General features: G+C 34.3%; 1 pseudogene; it reads left to right on the top strand.

The window, feature by feature from the left end:
• Window positions 1–1,178: 1,178 nt before the first annotated feature.
• LOC110893038 lies at window positions 1,179–3,274 on the top strand (annotated as a pseudogene).
• Window positions 3,275–18,221: the final 14,947 nt, after the last annotated feature.

The following is an 18,221-nucleotide window of genomic DNA, read 5'->3' as shown; positions in this document are numbered from 1 at the left end:
TCCCCACCTTTTGAAAATAGCAGGTATGCTCCCTATGGTTTGTTATTCTGTTACTCGGATACTCCCCTGAGTAGATGCAGTTAGTTTGGAAATAGCAGGCATGCTCCCTATGGTTTAACATTTTGTTACTCGGATAGTCCCCTGAGTAAATGTCAGGGGACTATCCGAGTAACAAAATGACAAACGATAGGGAACATACCTGCTATTTCTAAAAGGTGGGGACTAAACGTGAAAAAACGTGAAACCACAGGGACCATCCGAGCAATTAACTCAATTTGATATGAAATTTAGGTTTTATTATGTCCACGATTTGACCCGACCTGACCCAACTCGACTTGGTCCGAAAATCCTAACGTATATGGTTGTGAAATTTGACCACCCAGAAAAATGAACCCATAAGAAAAAAATCCTGGATCCGCCATTAAAGAAGACCAAACGATAGAAGTATTACTTTAACCATAGAAACGTGTTATTGATGATAGCGATTTGTCTCTGTCTGAAAATTTAGTCTCCAAAAGTAGCAACATGAGGCATGAAGAACGCAAACCTTTCTTGAAAGCTTGGGATTCATGTACCTGATGGGAAATTTAATGACCTCTGCCAATTGGGTAGGCTGAATTGTACACCAGGCCAAAATCCTTAACCAAGAGCTGCACTTGGTTTTAAGACTACACGGTATGGGGGCGTCCTAGCCCCGTCTTGGACCGGCGCCGTCCTAGAACACCGTTTCCACTGCCCCGTCACCGTCGAGTTCGTCGTCCTGCAGCCGTTCAAGTCTGGCCTCCCCTTCTCACACACACATATACATACAACACACACACACACACACACATATATATATAGGCTCATCCTCCATTTCCCTAGGTCCATCCCCTTCCGGCCCATCCTCACACCCATCCTACGTGGTGGAGCATCCTTTGAGGACTACCCTCTTCCACATCGAGTAGCCTAAAAAGCGAGAGGCGCACAAAAGGGACGGGGTCTAAAACCAAGGCGCGAAGCACCAAACGTAAAAGCGACGGGCTTTTCGCATCCGAGGCGCAAGCTAATTATATATATATATTTTTTATGTATCCCATAGGTTTTTAGCTTTCTCTACCAAAATATAGCTATAAGTAAGGTTTTTGTATGATTTTAGTTGCATATACAAGCCAAAAAACCCAATGTACAACAGTTAGATGCATAAAAATGCCTCAGGTACAAGAGGTGTGCGCCTCAAGCTAAAAAAAGCCCAGAAAAATCCCCAAAAACGAGCCTTTTATGGCCACTGCTAGAAAAATTGCCAATTTGCTACGGATTATTCTAACCAAAAAGAATGCGTCGCAAATTTCGACAATCGCATTTTTGACGAAAAAATAAATCACATTTTTCGAAACAAATTTGCGAAAGAATAGTGACAAAAATTAAAAACACCTTAATTTTGTCACAGTTTCGTTGCAAATTTATCAGAAATTCTTCGAAAATTATTGACATATTCAATTTACCGTTATCAAATACACTATGAAGAATCTTTGAAAATTATTGACATATTTAATATACCATTATAAAATAAATACACTATTCAGAAATGCATAGCAATTTGTGACACATTTACTACAAACAAACGCTTTAAATGTATTAGTTAGGGGGTAACTAACTAAGCACTAGTTTTATATGCTAGGACACTTATATGTTACTAATAATACTTCCTTTTGGTCATCGGAAGTTTCTAGACATGGTAAATTAAAGGTTTATAGACATAGTTCTCTTTTATCATCTACATTTTTTTTCTACTTGTTTGTGATGGTGGTAGGCCTTGACCCTTGGTTACTCAGTGTCAGAAAGACAACAAGGTAAAGGATTTGTGCAAGCCATTAGTGTTGACTCCTCAACCTTACCAATTGCACCTCTAGGAAATATTGCTTATTAGTTCATATGATTGTTTTAAATCGTTGATTCTGAATCAGCTTATATATTGAGTTAAACCATCAATTGTGTTTATACTAATTGTATGTTTAATAGCATAACTTTACAGGTTAAATGGTTCATAAATTGCCTAGCATGTATTCAAATGCTTACAATATTCCAAATTATTTTATTCAGAACAATTTATCTTTTAATTTAGTTCTATAGTATTTTCTAATCGCACTTGATACAAGTTTTATTTACATAATACAAAAGGGCGAATTGCCAAAACTTTCACTTTTTGCTTTTTGTTCTCTGTTTCAGTAGAACATAGATAATTTTGGGAATTGCATGTTATCTGGTTGCATTTTCTTGAATGTTTTATATGAAGTTGTTAGCCAGAAAACATGTGTTTGGATTTTGGTTCATATTCGTTTCATAGTTTTTTTTTAAGTTGCATCTTTTTTGCATTATTGACAAGTTTGTGATGAATTGTGTGACACAAGCAACTGTTTGATACTTTGATTCATTAACAACTAGAAATCTAAATTTCTATTGTGACTTTACAAATCACTAGAAAGCAAATTGTGATATCAGTATGTTGGAACATTTAGAATTTTGTTACTTTAGAAAAAGGTTAAATAATCATATGATAAATAACTAGATTTTGATAGCTTACTGAAAGTCAAATGGTTTATGTACCTTTGAGTTCTTTATTTTAAACAAAGAAATCATTGAGGTTTGCTGAGCTCTTTTTTTTAACATATTTTTCTGTTTTTGTCAAATTAGATGTTTATTGGTGTGTTCTTGAAAGTGAACAAAGCCAGATTGAACATCTCCACAGGGTTGAGCCATATGTTACTTACGGGTATATATGTTTACATCTAAAAATAGATATCAAGTCTTAATATTTGTATTAGTTTTAATTATATACGTGTTTTTTTTAGTTACCCTAACGTGAAGAGTGTGAAGGAGTTGATTTACAGGAGAGGATATGGAAAACTTAAAAACAAAGAATCCCTTTAATCGACAACTCAATTTTTGAACAGGTTTGTATTATGTATGCCAGTTCGTCATATTTTTTTATACATATGCAAAATTATTATATACTCATCTTCTTGGACAACAACAAGGTCTTGGAAAGTTTGGTATCATCTGTGTCGAAGATCTTATTCACGAGATTTTTACCGCTGGTCCTCGTTACAAAGAAGCCAACAACTTCTTGTGGCCATTTAAGCTGAAGGCACCTTTGGGTGGTCTGAAAAAGAAGAAATCATTATGTTGAAGGTGGAGATGCTGGCAACCATGAAGATTTCATAAACGAGTTGATCAGGAGAATGAACTAGAATGATGAGGTGGGTATCGAGATTTTGTGTTTTCAACTTTAGGTTTGATAGCCACGCCGGGATGACCTTAAGTAAAAGAAAATTTTAAAGGCTCATTTTTACTAGCCACGCCGGGCTCTCGAATTTTCGTCGATGACCCAAGTTAAAAAAATGGGATACCCCTAAAATTTTCTTCTAGGTCCGCCACTGATAGATTGTTCGGTTGTTTTTTGTTGAGAGTCTGGATACTTTTATTTTTCAAGCAAAGAGAATGAATGTATTATCGTTCACAATGTTTCCTTTATCTACTGATTTTTTACTTGATTTGTGCTTAATATAATACAATAGGGGTCAGTCTCTAAATGTTAAGGTTTCAACTTTTATAAATTTGATAATTGCACAATTATATAAAGTTACTTCAAATAATCATTTTTGCGCTTTATAGAAACACAGACTCAATTCACTAGTTATGTTAAGTCTAATCATGTTTTATAGTCATGTAATTTGATAACACAAATTTTTCATATTTAATCAACATGTGACTTACCTTTGTAAAAGATGATAACGTAACAAAATATCAATATTTGAAAATGCATGACAATATATACAGTTGATCCATGACAATATATACAATTGATCAATCAGTTGTCCATTAACAAATATATAACGCTAATTAAGTGAAAATTTGATTCCCTTTTGTATAAATGGGTACGGGATCAGGAGAAAACGCGCAAAAGTGTGAGAACGGTGAGAAGCATCCTGGGCCAACACGTGGCGCGGGACATGATCAGGGTCTGAGGGGTTTTTTGTCTTTTCAATATTCTTCTTTTTCCCGATTTTCGTGTGTGACATGCTGCTTCATTTTTGGCGTGCAAGATAATTTTGGCGTTAACTAGAATCATTAATTACTTGGCGTTTTACTGTTTCCTCCCGATTTCGTCTCGTTGAATTAATTCTTTTTGTGTCACATAGTTAATTTTTTTGGCGTTATGGCGTTTTCCAGGTCATTTTTTTTGGCGTTCGGGGTCTTTGTTAATAATTGATTACCACATATTAATATTTTATAAGATTACAATAATATGAAATCAAAATAAACTAATAGTCTTCTGTGGATGGGATTACATCAGAGATGTACGCATCGCTTTGTTCATCACTTTCTTCAGATTCATCATCATCAAATTCTAGATTGGCGTATAACGCCATTAGCTCGTCTTTTCTTTGCTGCAACCTATTCTTGAATATCATTGCAACCCTGGATTTTGCATCATTCGAAGGTGCTAAATCACAGAGTTGTTCAATGAGAAATAGCCTCCCTGTCTTCAACATTTCCTCCATTGGCAATGAATATTGCACCCCGTGTTGATAAGTCACTTCAACCGTTCCTGCTTCTTCATGCATCACCCAACTGCTAAGTGTGGGTAGAGGAGTATCGTTAATATCACCATCATCATCTTCATCATTATCTTCTGCCGGGAATTTTATCTTCAATCTTCTTATTACAGTTCGAGTTCTTTCACAATCGTTGGCCATTGGAACCCCAAGGGCCAGAATATCACTCTGAACCTCTTCATCCATACCAAGTATGGCTTTGATTGTCCTTACCTTCACCCTTCTCCTATCAGAGAACTTTACGATGAATCGTCTCTCCGACCCTTCAAACCTCCATGCAATAACCTTAGCCATTTTTTTTAAGTTTTTGGCGTTTTGGACAATATATGGCGTTTTAGGCAATGTTTTTGGCGTGTTTAAGTTTGTGTTCTCATGGTCTACTTCTATAATGACTTTTTTTCCCGCGCATGACAGGTAGTTATGTCGTTTTGAAAAAGATAAATAAATTCAATTCCCCAAGTATTTGGCTTTCAATAAAATAAATGTTAGTAATTATTTTTCCGTCGTTTCTTTTTACTGTTTGCAGTTACCGTGTTTTGTTTTCAGATTCACATGTTTTTATGGTGTAACATGTCCCATCTTGACGGCTGTAATTATGGCGTTTTGTTTTCCAATGACGTTTAGATAAAGATGAGACTTTTGTTTTATTCTCTTTGCACAACCTTTTTTAGATTTATTATAATAGTACTTGTTCAAAGTAATTTTATCATAGTTAGGTAGTTTTTGGGGCGTTTTATGGCATGATGGCGTTTCATAAGCATTTGTCCGTTTGGCGTTTTATTATATTTTTCATTACAAGATTAATGTATTTGTTGTTCTTAGCCGAAAATTACACAACAAACAATAGAAAAAGAAAATTACAAAAAAAAAAAAAACAAATAGAACAATTTATGATCTAAATCTTCAGTGTCATCAGTCTCTTTCTTTTTTTGAAACTGCAAGAACTGCCACAAATAAATGGTGTTTTGGGTTTGGCGTGGTTTATTTTCTTTGTTCGTGTGTTGAAGTGTCTTTGTGGATGTTGGAGACATAGATCGACTCCGTGTGGGTGGATGCTATCTGCCCGTCATCTTCATTATAATCATCGAGGCCAAAGTAGCATTTACACTGGGTTAAGTCTCTTCTACTCATCCAAACCTTCTTCAAGAATAAAGAAGACAAAATGACATATGGGTGTCATCAGTCTCTCTTTCTTGAATTTTGTCCATCTCATGCAGCAAAATCTTACTCCTCTCACCTAACAAATCATTCAGCGAAACTTCATGCAAAACATTACTGAGTATCAAAGAAAAGATGTTTGCCATCGTTGATTTCTCTCAACTATTTGGCGTTTTACATTGAATTTTGTTTTTAGGAACCATTGTGTTTTTAGTGTGTTTTTTTGGTGTGACAAATGGAAGGTGGTGAGACGTTTCTATTTATAGAATTTTTTTTTGGCGCGTAGTTTAGGCGGGATATTGTTTTATAACAATAAATGCAAATAACATTTATCCGGATGTAAGGCTTGGCGTTTATATATTATGGCGTTTTACATTTTATGGCGTTTTTGTAGCCTCGGAGCTTAAAAAACACAGAAAAAACTACGCAGTGATAAAATTGGCGTTTTGTATTTAGTTGGCGTTTTATATTTCAGCGGCGTTTTATGTGAGAAAGGGTGTTATACCTTTTTTACCTTTGATGAAGCGCGTCCATGTAATAAAATTTAAGTTATTTACGAAAACGTCACCGCGCCAATCTAGTCCATAGATTGTTTTGATCGGACAATCCATAACCGTTCTCACACTTTCCCCCGGTTTTCTCTAAATCCTGTCCCTATATTAATGTGACAATTTTCATGTTTTAACCGGGGTAAGTATTTGGACAAATTTTTACTCTTTTAATTATACATACAATGCCAATAAAATAAACTAAGCTGCACCAAGTTCCTGATGAATAGTAATTTAATACTTTTTATGTTGTTATATTAATTTTTCTGTAAGTTTTGGTTAATATTTTTATTTCTCGAGCTTTATGTATAAACTTTGTTGAAAATAGTGTTTTATTCAAAATATTACCGTGAGGAACCGGACTGATATCGACATCGGTACCAATATTGTTTTTATCAAGACCGATACCTTTATTTGTTTTTATTGTTTTATTATCAGCATCACTACTAATGACCGGTATAGGTATTTGTTTTATGGTTTTAGCGCAAAACACATTCTTTTGTGCATATAATGATGTTAAATGGAGTGCTGGTTCATAAACCAAACCGATGTTTACCGAATTCTCGTCATATCCCACGAGGAAATCCCGCTAGTTTAAATTAAGTTGGACTCAATATCAAACAACTAAGCTACCACCTATTCATGCATTTCATTATATAAAGGTACTAGTCTAAGAACCCCTCGAATTTCGCGGGTGACTTAACACAAACATTTTATTATTTAATAGTATTACATAAACTATTAAAAGATTATTTTTTTATTTCTTGTTTGTAATTTCTTTTTTATTCTAAATTTATGGTAATTTTTGTCTTAATTGTTTTTTTTAATTATGTTATTTTGTTATAAATTTATTATGTTTATAATCTAATAAACAAAATTAAATTAAAATAGCTGATTTATTAATTATGACATGGGTTTTATCCCACAATGGGACTCTTGTGCAATTGGCGTTGACGTGACGTGCTAAAGCCCATAGGGGCTTTATTCCACACCACCCATCCTAAATGAAAGATGCTACTGAATGGCACAACAGTTGACAAATGTAGCGGCAATTAAGTAACTAAAAATAGTTATTTATAGTTGAACTAATAAATTATATTACCAAACAGTGTTGACATAGTCTTTGGAATGAAAGACACATCCCGCTACTTATGTTAATAGAAAATCACAATGAAGAGTAAAGAAAGAACAACAAAACATCACAAGTCGTTAAAAATTTATTTATACACCACATTTGTAATCTCGTATTTTATATACGTGTCAACTTCGATAAGTTCATCATGAGTAAACGGGCCGATATGTTATATATGTGTAGCTTCTTGCTAATTTGAATATAAAATTAAAGAACAAAAACTACATATGCAATATTGGAAAGGGACTTATTCCATCAATAATCAGAATGTGTCTTCTATTCCAAAAGCCATGTACACTTTGAACTTTTTAGGTCAAACTTCTTACCTATTCTGATCTAAGAGAATCTGGATTTCTTCCTGAAACTAAAATTAGAGATCTAGATTTTGTAGTGCTTACTCATGTATAATTCAACCTAGTTGTCAACCTCTTAAAAATTTTAATAATAATTATCCCAAATTTGTATTAGAATATTATTATGTTTGACCTTAAAAAGTCAGCCTATAAGAATTTCAATACTCTTGCCAATTGAAATGAATGGAACAACAACCAAAGCCAATACTAAAAATAACAAAAATGCAAGTTATAAGAAACATGTTGGAACCGCTAGAATCCTGAAAGTTTATTTTTTAAATTGCAATGCCTATATTACATGTTAGCTTCCACGATGTAGCAAATATGAACCCGAGACCGATAAACGCAGTAGAAAGATTCCAAAATATATGATACGTCGTTAGCAATTATAACAACCACCGGCAAAACAACCATGCTGCACCCACCACCGATATAAGGGAAAGTGTGGCCAAAAATCCAAAATGTGATACGTCGTTTGCAATTATAACAACACCCAATATTATTGACTCTGCTAAGCTGGCAATTGAAACCTCGGTTGCCCCGATAAGATTTGCTTTAGAAGGCGGGATCTTGGTTTGTAGAATCTGTGACCCGATTACTTCATACGACATGTGTCCCAGTCTTGATAACACCTGTATATTAGTTGTTTTTTATATATAACCATTTTAGAGATTTGATAATGGTAGCTTATTAAAATGCCAATGTCACACAGTGATAGCATAATTAATGGGCTTTTTTCTGATGCGAAAAAGATCACAACTTCCATTAGAGATGGCAAATTTAAGGTCTTAATATGAAACTGGCCAAGGATATAAATTACTAATAACAGGTCAGTAGCCGATGGAAAGGTGTTTACAATCTCCTATATTGAAATGTTTAAGAGCTAGATCACAATTTCATTAGTATTATATTTAACGTATTAATACCAGTTATTAAAAAAGTACAAAAACAACGTTGGTAGGTCAATCTAATTTGTTTTGACACATTACCCAGCAAACAACCAACTTGTCTTTTATGCTAGCTGTAAATTCCATATGTTTTTGTGTGTGTGTAGATATAAGAAAAGTAGACTTACAATAAAACCAAGAAAAAACAGAAGTGCGGTCTGATTTGTAAGAGCTCCACTCCAATAGACGCCGACCGCCTTTGTAAGAACTGAAGCTTGCAATATGAATCCAGCTGCTCCAGCCTACAACTTGAAATTCATTACAACTTCGTAGCATTTTCATCTTTCACAATTATATTGTTTTAAGGAAATGATTCAATAAATGGATCAATTTTAGTTATGTTTTTATCTCTAAATGGTCAAATGGGTTAATCAAAAAGAGCCAGCGGGTCAGCCCAACGGCCCCAACCTGACCCAACCCATTTTGATGAACCTATACAAAACCCACCCGTTTTGCTACCTCTAGTTTAGAATTTGGGATGTCCTCAGAAATATACGAAAGCCTGGGAATATAAGTATACAATAAGTAAAAAAGAAGCCAACCTTTATGTGACATATGTGCCTCCGCGGCCATCAAACAAATACCAAATCAATGAAATATTGTATTTCATACTTGGGATTTGTATAAATATGTGTATCATTTGCACATATCAATTCTTGTTCGATTTCAAGCTCTAAATCGCTTTCTGGAAAGTTATACGCGAACTGATGCGTAAACGTAATCAGTTTAACGCGACAAACACTCCGGAATAGTGACATAGGCTTAACATACCTTAAATAACCTTTACATAACTTAGAAATAAGTTTTGGAAGGTTTGGTGTGTCGAAATCAAGTTTATTCGCTTACAGGGACTAATTTCGACAAACTGCGAAAGTATGCCGAATCGTACTGTAACGAACATTCCGGAACTTGATCATAAGTTAAACATGCCCTAAATATCCTTTACATAGCTTATAAATAGGCTTTAAGGTGTTTGGTGTGCAAAAATAAACTTATTGGTCATTCAGGGACTAAAAGGTCAAAAAGTGCACAAGTTTGCATTTTCGCGCATATCTTACGTTTTGAATATATCCGGACATCCAAAAATTTATGTAATCATTAAAATATTTTATTTTAGTGATTGGCATGATAAAATTCCATTCGTCGCTCAATTTGGATCGTTTTTGCGTTCGTTACGACTTCCGTCGTAATTAACCGAACAACGCGATCGTACGACAAACGAACCGACATCCGAGATGTTTTTGAGCATGTTTTGAGTGCCCTATACTTTAAATTCATGTTAGAGCCTTGAAATAGGGTTAACGGGGCTTAAACGTGTCAAATATGCATCGAAAACCAAGTTTTAGGCTTGCAGGGGCTAAAACTGTAATTCTGTCAAACTTCTTAGGCGGCCCGCATAAGCCTAAGCCCATTTCTTACGCGGCCCGCGAGAGCCCATCAGACAGAAACTTTGAATCTGGTCATTTAGCTCGATTTTGATGGTTTTGAACAATGGTTTTCAATGCTATGGACTGGTTTGTGTGGAGAACAAGTCCCCCAATCATTCTCTAACACTTGTATGGCCTAGATCATTCCCTCTTCTCCAAGAAATGATCCTAACGGTTTTGTGAAAACTATATAAAGGCCATGCTTTCATTCCATTTTCCTTGCATTTGGTCTGAGATTTCTCTAAGTGGTTGTGATATTTCACTACCTACCTAAGAATACTTGGAACCAAATCTATTTGGACCCTTTGTAAGTCCTCTTTCATTCTTTTATTGCTTTCCTAGCTTGAAAGTCAAACATTGTTTGACTTTCAGCTTTGACCACGATATGGTCAATGAGAAGTTCGTTTGAACTTCGCAACGTGAGCGTAATCACGTTGGTTATAGTCCTTAGTGACTATACCAATTGATTACCACGTTGGCTAGGTGTAGTGACGAGTCAAAGTTTCGGTCAAAATGCGTTTTAGCACGCATTTTGCAACGGAACTACTATTAGGTATCAAAACACTTTGTTTTGATACCAAATCAGTAGGTTAAACATGCTTTGACATGTTTAGCTTGTCGCTTTTAGTTAGTGCTTGTTTAGAGTCGTAAGTCGAGCGGTCTAAACCACCGCTTAGACTTTCGAACTCGACCCGTTTGGTCGATCTTTAGGATCCGACCAAGCATGTTTAGTGACCATAGTTTCATAGGGAATAACCTTCCGAGGTTATACCTTATGGTCACCGAGTTTAAGTAGTTGTATGATAGGTGGTTTATATGCCTTAGGTAAATTACCAAAATGCCCTTTTCATGCATAATTGGACTTTAAGCATATGTAACCTAACTTTTGTCACCTAAACTGATTATGCAACTTATTTAAACATGTTTAGGCATATAATACTTGTCATAGGACTAGTTAGACGTCTCGAACGCGCGTTTGCGCGAACGACGCGTTAAAGTAGCGTAAGCTACCTTAATGGGTCGTAACGGGTCGAAAGCACTTAGGTTAAGTTTCGATTTAGAATGTAGGCTTTGTTAAACCATGTCATATGAGTTCCAATAACTCATTTGGTTTACAAGACCTCATCCTATCCGATCTTCCGACTTAGGTCCGGTTTATTTATATAGTTAGGTTGCCGATTGATTCCGTGCTCCCTCTAGCTTTGCTTGGTTGTTGTTCATAGACCACTAAGCATTCTCAGGTGAGTACATAGTTACCCTATTTTACTGTTTTCAATTGTTTTGGGGTGATTCACATGTGCTAAATGTTTTCGAGGTTTTAACGAGGGTTTCAAAAATAAATGATATGGTTTATACAAAATTTATAAAGATTTGATAAAGTGAACAAACTTGTTGGTTGTATTTACATAACGAATAATATCCATTAATTTTGGCCGAACCGACCAGTATTAGGTTATGGTACCATAGGATCTGACAAATCCCGTTATCAGACTGCACCCATGGTTATGTGTGGGTTAGGTGGGTAACGACCGAATCTGATGATTGTTAACTTACCCTTTGGTGGTTAGTTAATGCGAGATGATTGTTAACTTACCCTTTGGTGGTTAGTTAATGCGAGATGATTGTTAACTTACCCTTTGGTGGTTAGTTAATGCGAGATTGGCGATAGGCGAGTCACGTAGGTTTGGATATTATTAGCAAGACAACCAAAAGTAGTTTTCACAATTAAAACGAGAATGATTTAAACGACTGAAACGATTATGACGAATTAAACGAATTGGATAAACGATTGGTTTTTGGTTAGTGTTTAGATAACGGGACGGGTGTAATGTGATGAAAGCATGGTGGATACGCCGCTGGTACTTCCTATATATAAGTGTTTTCATCGTATTACATACCGTGGCGTTATTTAGTTCACTTGGGTAAACGATTTTGAGACGATGTCACACAAACGAGGTTTTCGAAATGATATAAACCATACGAATTTTATTAACGATAATTATTAACGAGTTTTTACGAGATGTTATACGATTTGGTTTATTAAAACAAATGTTTTGGGTTAAGAATCATGGCTACGAGATTTTATAAATTATAACCAACTTGATTTGAGTCGGTTAATTATGTCGCAATACAATACTTTTCAAAACAAGGTTTTTAATTATGTATTGCAACATGTAATCTAGCCATGAATCCGACACTCTCAAAAACCTATGTACTCGCCAACATTTCTTTGCTGACTTTGTTTTCACATATGTTTCAGGTGATGTTGATTGCTAGGATGCATACTCACATAGGTCTGGACGAGGCCTTAGTGACTTAATAACAATAATAGACTCTGTTTAACTTCTTTGTTAGATTTCAAGACGATGTAAATTTTTAATGTTTAATAAAACGAAACTTCAAATTTCCGTGTGTTTTGAAACAATGATTCTGTTACAACACTCCCCGATGTTTCCGCCACGATTTGTTGTTTTATCGTGGTCGGGGTGTGACACTTTAAAATACCAAGGTGCTTGACCATTTGAGCAGACATGAATGTTGCTCCAACACCTATAAAAGCACATAAGCAACTAAAGCCTACAATAAGAGACAGACTTAAACCTTTAAAAAACATATCGTGTTAAAACCGTCATTTGGCATGATTTCAGTTTTTATTCTTTTTAGATTCTGCTTCCAATTGCATAACATACCATGCGTGATGAGTTTAATATAAAAGATAGATATCTTTAACCCTGAATAATCAGATAACCATAAGCATGATGAGTTTAACAACCTTCATTATCGCTGACGACCAACGTCTGTGCCTCCGTCTTCCGTCGGTCTTCCTCCGACAATTGTCACTGCATCTTCCAGAAACAAAAATCCACAAAAAAAAAAAAAACAAAATACAAATCAGTTAAATTAAACACAAACCATAGAATACCAAATCATCCAAATTAGTTTCAAATTCTCTTACCAAAGTTTGCTACATATTACTTATCATAAATCGATTAATCATTGGAGATGAACCTGCGATGCTACTCGATTCCTACTTTTGATAAGAAAATGAATGTTAGTCGATCAAATTTGCGAAAAGAAAAAAAACACGTAAAAATAAAAGCGCGTACAAATGATCATAACAGTTAATGAACAATTTATGTTCTTTTCTTTCGTTTGATTGAAAAGTACATGTAAATGAATCATAGGCAAGTACATAATTTGAGAAAACCCTAAAGCAAAATAGCAAACCCATCTTCAGAAAAAACAACGACCAAACTTACCTCAGCGACAACCTATTCGAGAACGTCGACCAGGTACACACCTCTGTTGCCGGAACATTCTGTTTGAAACCACTGCCACCGCTAGGACTTAGCCACATTGCCATCATACAGCAGCTCTGATCACACTAAAAACCATCGCTGGAATAGTCGTGATTTGTTCCGGCGAAAGCGATAGAGAAAGAGACTAAAGCCGATGCCCTGCATGGTCAGACATCATCATCACTATCGTTCTCCCACATTACCTTAAATTATGGATCTAGAGAAAAGCTTGCGTTGATGCACACATTCAGTCAACTAAAACCACATAAAGCTTGATCCAATAAACATAAGTATATGTGATAACTTGCCTTGTTGGAAAAAAAAAACAATACCCAAAATGCCTTTAAATAGTGGATCGAACAAAAGCTTGCCTTGTTGGATTCTAAAATGCAATGGCTTAAAAGATCCTTCTACATCCCAGTTGTCCACAAACAATTTGTATGCTGTTATACATTAGCATTCTAAATAAATAAAAATCAAAAGAATTTAAGAAACATAAATAATAATAATAATAATAATAATAATAATAATAATAATAATAATAATAATATGAATGAAAAAAAGGGATAAAGGACATACATCCATAGTAGTGGCTATGCAGTTAATCTCGGCGCTATAGCGGTGCTATAGCGTCGATATCTCGGTTATCGGTGGAAGCCCAAAAAATCGTTTTGTAATATCGGCATTATCTCGGCCAGTGACAATATCGAGGATATCGCCGATATTTAGTAAAATCTGTAGTGGCTGTATTTTTTTTATACAAAAGTGAAAAGTGCATTAAAAGGTCAAAATTTCGCATTTTTTATACAAAAGTGCATTTCACATCAAAAAAAAAACTGCCTTTAAATGGTGCAAAAACTCCTCACGCAGGTCCGATTATTTCGGAGTTGCATTTGTGTCCGCAGGACATGCGGAGCTGCATTGGGAGCCTGTAGAAAGTTGGATAATAATATGTATAATGTATCAAGGTAGAATTACTTCTTTGGCCTTTAGAAATAGCTTCTCCAATACAAGTATAGCTTTGACTTTATATCATGCCAATCAACTCCTTAAAAGAACGATGATTCTTTAGTGACTCATAACCACCAGGTCCTGCACCCGGTCTTTTAGCAGGATCAATATTCTGCATCATAATTTTTCATAATTTAAGTTAGTCTAAACTCAGCTAAAGTTGTTAGTCTAAAAAATTCAGGAGTTATATAACATATTGAACAAATCAAATGCAAAAAGTTGCTATGGTTTAAGCGCATCAATCATCGACTTTTTGGACAACCGGTCTGCATTCAATAAAAGCTTCTCCATTTTCTGTAAACAAAAAACCATAAGACACAATCAAACAAAACTAAACACAAGCAAACAAACATCAGACATTCACTCAGACATTTCATCAAACACCTTGTCTACATTCAACCAGTAATCATATTCTCAATCCCCACTGTTTGTAATTAGATTTCTTATAAAAATACTTGATCTATATATATATATATATATATAGGGGATGGTTCAAATGAAAACCACTTTTATTGTGAAAACTCGAAAACTAACTAAAAAAAGTCTAAAAAACACACAAATTTTTTTTTTAATTTTTTTTTATAAAAATCGCTAGTTTTTATATATATAAAAAAACTTTTTTTCAAAAAAAAAAAAAAAATTGTGTAGTGCACATGTGTAATAATACACTTGTGTAGTACACATACATATGTGCAGTATTACACATGTGCACTACACAAATTTTTTTTTTTTTTTGAAATTTTTTTTTATATTAAAACACCTGCGAAATTTTGATTGCAAAAAAAAAAAAATTAAAAAAAAAATTTTTTGTATGTTTTTTTGGCTTTTATTAATTAGTTTTCGAGTTTTCACAATAACTAGTGGTTTTCATTTGAACCTTCCCCTATATATATATATATATATATATATATATATATATATATATATATATATTAAAGTATATAGATGCAAACAAATCATAATTACTCAATTAAAACTCTACCATACCATACATCACTATAATGTATAACAACTATAACGATTACTTGAAACGACTGATGGGATAATTGTTTCGAATGATAATTGAGACATACATAATCCACGAAATCATCAACTGATAACACACCGAAAACAAAAAACATGAATAGAATAAACAAAATACCTAAATCAATTTAGGAAAACGATATATAAATTTCGAAACAAAGAACACTTTCTCCCTAAAGTTTTAGGGCTTTTGATTATTACAAAGAAAAACATATAGAATACATGAGATAACGGAATAAACTATACTAATAAGTAGAATATACGATGGGTTATGTTGAAACATGTACCGATTGAAGAATTAATTGTAGAAATGAAACGACAGAGAGGAATCGGGTGAGTTACTTTGTCGAATTACAGTCCTTTCCGTTGATCCATCTATCTGCAACATCAACAAAGAAACCTGCAAATTGCAAATAAACACATCAATAACCAAAATAAATATGCACTACAGATATTCCGCATCAGGACCCTCTATCCAAAAAAAAGACCTGAATAATAAGGAAAAGAGTAACCCTAAACCCCAAATACAACAATCAACTAAACGAAACAACAAACTACCAAATTCAACACTTTCGACAAAAAATAAAAGCAAATAACTATAGCTACATGAAAAAACTAAAGCATACCACATAAATCATGCGCAGATTAACAATCACCTAAAAAATCGCACCAGCCTGAGGCAAAAACAAAAAATTCATATATTAAACAAAACAAATAAGTAGATCGAAAACACAATAGAAAAGAAACAAAAGTAATTTCAGCAAAAACTAACCCAAATAAAGAGAACTACTGATGAGTTCTAGGTTTCTGGTTAGAAGCATGTAGATCGGATTATACGATGAATAGCCACAGATGAATTACCACATAACGAAATAGGATGAGAGATCAGATTATACGATTATAAGATGATACACACTGATTATCAAAATACAATTCTACCAAATCTATAATAATACCAAAAACCTTCATATAAATCTAACAATGTGATAGATTCAGTGTTGGAAACATACATACGACTCCGATTGAGAAGACTCCACTTGTTTGCTCAACTTGAGATGATAGAAGATCTGCAAGCGATTAAAGACAAATCAATGAAAATATGAATGGAATTTTGAAATCTTACAAAGATCAAAACACGAATCATAAGAGCTTTACGAATTTCTTCTTCCGATAGTCAAGAAATCAATGGTGGGAAACAATATTTTGAGTTTGAGAAATCGCCATTAGGGTTTGAGTTTGAGAAATCAACAGAAGATCCATTGGCTTATTTTTTTCTTCGCATCTAGAGTTTGACTTTGAAAAAGATGAATTTAAGAAAGATGAAATGTATACAGACGAACAATTAGGGTTTGGATTGATTGGAGAGAGAGGATGAGAAGCCGCGTGAATTAAAAAGAAAGAGAAATGCCAGTCCCGCTCAAAAACCTAATTCTCTGGCCAAAGAGTATTGCCACATCAAGGTCAAATAGTCAACATTATTTTGCTTTAGTATAAGAGATAGATTTTCACATGATTTATAACGAAAGGGCAAGGGTGTGCAAAGATATCCGATACCGGAATCAAACCTGATATATATCCGAAATTCCGAACCTGAAATATCCAAAAATTTGGATATATGAAAATTCGGATAACTAAATTTTCGGATTTTATAGAGTTCTAAAAAATTCAGATATTGTAGATATCCGAATTTAAAAAAATAAACAATATTTTCATATATTTCGAATAGATTTTTAAAAAAATTCAGATATTTCAGATATTTTTTTACAAGTTGTCCAATATTTTTTAAAAATATATCAAAAGATAAATATATCTTTTCAAAATTCGGATATTCGTTTCAATAAACGAATTCGAAATTTCGGATATCCAAAAATTTGGATTCGGATTCAGATTTGGATATATAAATTCACTATTTGAAATTCGGATTTCTGGAACTCTGGGTAACCAAATTTGAACACCCCTACCATCACCTCCACAGTTTCTACTTTCAACTATGGAAGATCATTGTTCTAAGCGTGATTTAAGGCCAAATGCACAAGAATTCCACCAAGAAACCCTAACCCATTACCCCCACTACATATTTACTATACATATATACACATACCCTTACAACCTCGACATTCCTACGCCACTCACCAGTCCAAGAAGGTCACTTTTCCTAAGTTTAGTCCCACCATAGGTGAATGGACCAATGATTCATCGAGACTTGAAGGCGATCGATGCATTGAAACGAGATACGGAAAAAAACACACGCACAACAACATTGTGTGGGAGAACATTTATTCTCAGTACCCGTCACCACCCCTCCTTTGTCGTCAATGTCTGAACTCATTGGCGAGGGTGTTGTCTATGCACATTTCACTTTCCAGTCTCTGACGGTAACAACCAAGAAACTTTTGAAAGGGGTGTAAAAGAAGTGCTAACTCTGTTGAGTTTAGCCTTCCCAAAAACAACAGATTTAAAAACCCTTAAGGTGGCTGAATTTCGAGTAAATAAAGAATGGGTAAGAGACACAAATATGATCCAAGCCTTTTGATCAAGGAAGATGGAGTTGTTTCTGTATCGGATCCTCAAACTACACTCGTGATCAAGAACATTCCAAGTAAATACATGTCTAATTTGTATGTTATTTATATTTTAGTTTATTCTTTATTATAAAATATTGTTTAGGTTTTATATATAGTTTATCAGTCTGTTAATTTATATGATTCAAGATTCATTATTTTAT

Source organism: Helianthus annuus, chromosome 12 (genome assembly GCF_002127325.2).
Source record: "Helianthus annuus cultivar XRQ/B chromosome 12, HanXRQr2.0-SUNRISE, whole genome shotgun sequence".
Classification (NCBI taxonomy): Eukaryota; Viridiplantae; Streptophyta; class Magnoliopsida; order Asterales; family Asteraceae; genus Helianthus; species Helianthus annuus.
Note: the sequence above shows the minus strand (reverse complement) of the source record. Positions and strands in the feature narration are given on the sequence as shown.